The sequence below is a fragment of the Taudactylus pleione genome, unplaced genomic scaffold (assembly GCF_031769625.1).
Source record: "Taudactylus pleione unplaced genomic scaffold, aTauple2 ptg000536l, whole genome shotgun sequence".
NCBI lineage: Eukaryota > Metazoa > Chordata > Amphibia > Anura > Myobatrachidae > Taudactylus > Taudactylus pleione.
The window spans coordinates 1-7439 of NW_028284938.1; positions in this window are offsets into that span (position 1 = coordinate 1).

The window sequence follows — 7439 nt, forward strand, 5'->3', positions numbered from 1 at the left end:
TCTGATTATACTAGCCTGCATGCTCTGATTATACTAACCTGCTCCCTCTCATTATTATAGCCTCATCCTCTAATTATACTAGCCTGCTCCTTCTCATAATTATAGCCTCATCCTCTGATTATACTAGCCTGCTCCCTCTCATTATTATATCCTCATCCTCTGATTATACTAGCCTGCTCCCTCTCATTATTATAGCCTCATCCTCTGATTATACTAGCCTGCTCCCTCTCATTATTATAGCCTCATCCTCTGATTATACTAGCCTGCATCCTCTGATTATACTAGCCTGCATCCTCTGATTATACTAGCCTGCATCCTCTGATTATACTAGTCTGAACACTCTGATTATATTAGTCTGAACACTCTGATTATACTAGACTGCACCCTCTCATCCTCTGATTATACAAGCCTGCTCCCTCTCATTATTATAGCCTCATCCTATGATTTTAGTAGCCTGCATGCTATGATTATACTCGCCTGCTCCCTCTCATAATTATAGCCTCATCCTCTGATTATACTAGCCTGCTCCCTCTCATTATTATAGCCTCATCCTCTGATTATACTTGCCTGCTCCCTCTCATTATTATAGCCTCATCCTCTGATTATACTAGCCTGCTCCCTCTCATTATTATAGCCTCATCCTCTGATTATACTAGCCTGCATCCTCTGATTATACTAGCCTGCATCCTCTGATTATACTAGCCTGCATCCTCTGATTATACTAGTCTAAACACTCTGATTATACTAGTCTGAACACTCTGATTATACTAGACTGTACCCTCTCATCCTCTGATTACACAAGCCTGCTCACTCTCATTATTATAGCCTCATCCTCTGATTATAGTAGCCTGCATGCTATGATTATACTCACCTGCTCCCTCTCATTATTATAGCCTCATCCTCTGATTATACTAGCCTGCTCCCTCTCATTATTATAGCCTCATCCTCTGATTATACTAGCCTGCTCCCTCATTATTATAGCCTCATCCTCTAATTATACTAGCCTGCTCCCTCTCATTATTATAGCCTCATCCTCTGATTATACTAGCCTGCTCCCTCTCATTATTATAGCCTTATCCTTTGATTATACTAGCCTGCATCCTCTGATTATACTAGCCTGCATGCTCTGATTATACTAGTTTGAACACTCTGATTATACTAGCCTGCTACCTCTCATTATTATGGCCTCATCCTCTGATTATACTAGCCTGCATGCTCTGATTATACTAGCCTGCTCCCTCTCATTATTATAGCCTAATCCTCTGATTATACTAGCCTGCATGCTCTGATTATACTAGTGTGAACACTTTGATTATACTAGCCTGCACCCTCTCATCCTCTGATTATACAAGCCTGCACCCTCTCATTATTATAGCCTCATCCTCTGATGATAGTAGCCTGCATGCTCTGATTATACTAGCCTGCTCCCTCTCATTATTATAGCCTCATCCTCTGATTATACTAGCCTGCTCCCTCTCATTATTATAGCCTCATCCTCTGATTATGCTAGCCTGCACACTGTGATTATACAAGCCTGCTCCCTCTCATTATTATAGCCTCATCCTCTAATTATACAAGCCTGCTCCCTCTCATTATTATAGCCTCATCCTCTGATTATGCTAGCCTGCACACTGTGATTATACAAGCCTGCACCCTCTCATTATTATAGCCTCATCCTCTGATTATAGTAGCCTGCTTGCTCTGATTATACTAGCCTGCTCCCTCTCATTATTATAGCCTCATCCTCTGATTATACTTGCCTGCTACCTCTCATTATTATAGCCTTATCCTCTGATTATAGTAGCCTGCTTGCTCTGATTATACTAGCCTGCTCCCTCTCATTATTATAGCCTCATCCTCTGATTATACTAGCCTGCTCCCTCTCATTATTATAGCCTCAGCCTCTGATTATACTAGCCTGCTCCCTCTCATTATTATAGCCTCATCCTCTGATTATACTAGCCTGCTCCCACTCATTATTTTAGCCTCATCCTCTGATTATACTAGCCTGCTCCCTCTCATTATTATAGCCTCATCCTCTGTTTATACTAGCCTGCATCCTCTGATTTTACTAGCCTGCATCCTCTGATTTTACTAGCCTGCATGCTCTGATTATACTAGTCTGGACACTCTGATTATACTAGACTGCACCCTCTCATCCTCTGATTATACAAGCCTGCTCCCTCTCATTATTATAGCCTCATCCTCTGATTATAGTAGCCTGCATGCTATGATTATACTAGCCTGCTCCCTCTCATTATTATGGCCCAATCCTCTGATTATACTAGCCTGCTCCCTCTCATTATTATGGCCTCATCCTCTGATTATACTAGCCTGCATGCTCTGATTATACTAGCCTGCTCCCTCTCATTATTATAGCCTCATCCTCTAATTATACTAGCCTGCTCCCTCTCATTATTATAGCCTCAGCCTCTGATTATACTAGCCTGCTCCCTCTCATTATTATAGCCTCAGCCTCTGATTATACTAGCCTGCTCCCTCTCATTATTATGGCCCCATCCTCTGATTATACTAGCCTGCTCCCTCTCATTATTATGGCCTCATCCTCTGATTATACTAGCCTGCATGCTCTGATTATACTAACCTGCTCCCTCTCATTATTATAGCCTCATCCTCTAATTATACTAGCCTGCTCCCTCTCATTATTATAGCCTCAGCCTCTGATTATACTAGCCTGCATGCTCTGATTATACTAGTGTGAACACTTTGATTATACTAGCCTGCACCCTCTCATCCTCTGATTATACAAGCCTGCACCCTATCATTATTATAGCCTCATCCCCTGATTATAGTAGCCTGCATGCTCTGATTATACTAGCCTGCTCCCTCTCATTATTATAGCCTCATCCTCTGAGTATACTAGCCTGCTCCATCTCATTATTATAGCCTCATCCTCTGATTATGCTAGCCTGCACACTGTGATTATACAAGCCTGCTCCCTCTCATTATTATAGCCTCATCCTCTGATTATAGTAGCCTGCTTGCTCTGATTATACTAGCCTGCTCCCTCTCATTATTATAGCCTCATCCTCTGATTATACTAGCCTGCTCCCTCTCATTATTATAGCCTCATCCTCTGATTATAGTAGCCTGCTTGCTCTGATTATACTAGCCTGCTCCCTCTCATTATTATAGCCTCATCCTCTGATTATACAGCCTGCTCCCTCTCATTATTATAGCCTCATCCTCTGATTATACTAGCCTGCTCCCTCTCATTATTATAGCCTCATCCTCTGATTTTACTAGCCGGCTCCTTCTCATTATTATAGCCTCATCCTCTGATATACTAGCCTGCATCCTCTGATTATACTAGCCTGCATGCTCTGATTATACTAGTCTGAACACTCTGATTTTACTAGACTGCACCCTCTCATCCTCTGATTATACTAGCCTGCTCCCTCTCATTATTATGGCCTCATCCTCTGATTATACTAGCCTGCATGCTCTGATTAAACTTGCCTGCTCCCTCTCGTTATTATAGCCTCATCCTCTGATTATACTAGCCTGCATGCTCTGATTAAACTAGTGTGAACACTTTGATTAAACTAGCCTGCACCCTCTCATCCTCTGATATACAAGCCTGCACCCTCTCATTATTATAGCCTCATCCTCTGATTATACAAGCCTGCTCCCTCTCATTATTATAGCCTCATCCTCTATTTAGGCTAGCCTGCACACTGTGATTATACAAGCCTGCACCCTCTCATTATTATAGCCTCATCCTCTGATTATAGTAGCCTGCTTGCTCTGATTATACTAGCCTGCTCCCCTCTCATTATTATAGCCTCATCCTCTGATTATACTAGCCTGCTTCCTCTCATTATTATAGCCTCATCCTCTGATTATAGTAGCCTGCTTGCTCTGTTTATACTAGCCTGCTCCCTCTTATTATTATAGCCTCATCCTCTGATTATACTAGCCTGCTCCCTTCATTATTATTGCCTCATCCTCTGATTATACTAGCCTGCTCCCTCTGATTATACTAGCCTGCATCCTCTGATTTTACTAGCCTGCATCATCTCATTATACTAGCCTGCTCCCCTCTCATTATTATAGCCTCATCCTCTGATTATACTAGCCTGCTCCCTCTCATTATTATAGACCACATCCTCTGATTATAGTAGTCTGCTTGCTCTGATTATACTAGCCTGCTCCCTCTCATTATTATAGCCTCATCCTCTGATTATACTAGCCTGATCTCTCTCATTATTATAGCCTCATCCTCTGATTATAGTAGCCTACATGCTCTGATTATACTAGCCTGCTCCCTCTCATTATTATAGCCTCATCCTCTGATTATACTAGCCTGCTCCCTCTCATTATTATAGCCTCATCCTCTTATTAATACTAGCCTGCTCCCTCTCATTATTATAGCCTCATCCTCTGAATATACTAGCCTGCTATCTCTCATTATTATAGCCTCATCCTCTGATTATAGTAGCCTGCATGCTCTGATTATACTAGCCTGCTCCCTCTCATTATTATAGCCTCAGCCTCTGATTATACTAGCCTGCATGCTCTGATTATACTAGTGTGAACACTTTGATTATACTAGCCTGCACCCTCTCATCCTCTGATTATACAAGCCTGCACCCTCTCATTATTATAGCCTCATCCTCTGATGATAGTAGCCTGCATGCTCTGATTATACTAGCCTGCTCCCTCTCATTATTATAGCCTCATCCTCTTATTATACTAGCCTGCTCCCTCTCATTATTATAGCCTCATCCTCTGATTACGCTAGCCTGCACACTGTGATTATACAAGCCTGCTCCCTCTCATTATTATAGCCTCATCCTCTGATTATACAAGCCTGCTCCCTCTCATTATTATAGCCTCATCCTCTGATTATGCTAGCCTGCACACTGTGATTATACAAGCCTGCACCCTCTCATTATTATAGCATCATCCTCTGATTATAGTAGCCTGCTTGCTCTGATTATACTAGCCTGCTCCCTCTCATTATTATAGCCTCATCCTCTGATTATACTAGCCTGCTCCCTCTCATTATTATAGCCTCAGCCTCTGATTATACTAACCTGCTCCCTCTCATTATTATAGCCTCATCCTCTGATTATACTAGCCTGCTCCCACTCATTATTATAGCCTCATCCTCTGATTATACTAGCCTGCTCCCTCTCATTATTATAGCCTCATCCTCTGATTATACTAGCCTGCATCCTCTGATTTTACTAGCCTGCATGCTCTGATTATACTAGTCTGAACACTCTGATTATACTAGACTGCACCCTCTCATCCTCTGATTATACAAGCCTGCTCCCTCTCATTATTATAGCCTCATCCTCTGATTATAGTAGCCTGCATGTTATGATTATACTAGCCATCTCCCTCTCATTATTATGGCCCCATCCTCTAATTATACTAGCCTGCTCCCTCTCATTATTATGGCCTCATCCTCTGATTATACTAGCCGGCATGCTCTGATTATACTAGCCTGCTCCCTCTCATTATTATAGCCTCATCCTCTAATTATACTAGTCTGCATGCTCTGATTATACTAGTGTGAACACTTTGATTATACTAGCCTGCACCCTCTCATCCTCTGATTATACAAGCCTGCACCCTCTCATTATTATAGCCTCATCCTCTGATTATAGTAGCCTGCATGCTCTAATTATACTAGCCTGCTCCCTCTCATTATTATAGCCTCATCCTTTGATTATACTAGCCTGCTCCCTCTCATTATTATAGCCTCATCCTCTGATTATACTAGCCTGCACACTGTGATTATACAAGCCTGCTCCCTCTCATTATTATAGCCTCATCCTCTGATTATAGTAGCCTGCTTGCTCTGATTATACAAGCCTGCTCCCTCTCATTATTATAGCCTCATCCTCTGATTATACTAGCCTGCTCCCTCTCATTATTATAGACTCATCCTCTGATTATAGTAGCCTGCTTGCTCTGATTATACTAGCCTGCTCCCTTTCATTATTATAGCCTCATCCTCTGATTTTACTAGCCTGCTCCCTCTCATTATTATAACCTCATCCTCTGATTATACTAGCCTGCTCCGTCTCATTATTATAGCCTCATCCTCTGATTATACTAGCCTGCATCCTCTAATTATACTAGCCTGCTCCCTCTCATTATTATAGACTCATCTTCTGATTATACTAGCCTGCTCCCTCTCATTATTATAGCCTCATCCTCTGATTATGCTAGCCTGCACACTGTGATTATACAAGCCTGCTCCCTCTCATTATTATAGCCTCATCCTCTGATTATAGTAGCCTGCTTGCTCTGATTATACTAGCCTGCTCCCTCTCATTATTATGGCCCCATCCTCTGATTATTCTAGCCTGCTCCCTCTCATTATTATGGCCTCATCCTCTGATTATACTAGCCGGCATGCTCTGACTATACTAGCCTGCTCCCTCTCATTATTATAGCCTCATCCTCTAATTATACTAGCCTGCATGCTCTGATTATACTAGTGTGAACACTTTAATTATACTAGCCTGCACCCTCTCATCCTCTGATTATACAAGCCTGCACCCTCTCATTATTATAGCCTCATCCTCTGATTATAGTAGCCTGCATGCTCTGATTATACTAGCCTGCTCCCTCTCATTATTATAGCCTCATCCTCTGATTATACTAGCCTGCTCCCTCTCATTATTATAGCCTCATCCTCTGATTATGCTAGCCTGCACACTGTGATTATACAAGCCTGCTCCCTCTCATTATTATAGCCTCATCCTCTGATTATAGTTGCCTGCTTGCTCTGATTATACTAGCCTGCTCCATCTCATTATTATAGCCTCATCCTCTGATTATACTAGCCTGCTCCCACTCATTATTATAGCCTCATCCTCTGATTATACAAGCCTGCTCCCTCTCATTATTATAGCCTCATCCTCTGATTAGGCTAGAATGCACACTGTGATTATACAAGCCTGCACCCTCTCATTATTATAGCCTCATCCTCTGATTATAGTAGCCTGCTTGCTCTGATTATACTAGCCTGCACCCTCTCATCCTCTGATTATACAAGCCTGCACCCTCTCATTATTATAGCCTCATCCTCTGATTATACAAGCCTGCTCCCTCTCATTATTATAGCCTCATCCTCTGATTAGGCTAGCTTGCACACTGTGATTATACAAGCCTGCTCCCTCTCATTATTATAGCCTCATTCTCTAATTATACTAGCCTGCTCCCTTTCATTATTATTGCCTCATCCTCTGATTATACTAGCCTGCTCCCTCTGATTATACTAGCCTGCATCCTCTGATTTTACTAGCCTGCATCATCTCATTATACTAGCCTGCTCCCTCTCATTATTATAGCCTCATCCTCTGATTATACTAGCCTGCTCCCTCTCATTATTATAGCCACATCCTCTGATTATAGTAGTCTGCTTGCTCTGATTATACTAGCCTGCTCCCTCTCAT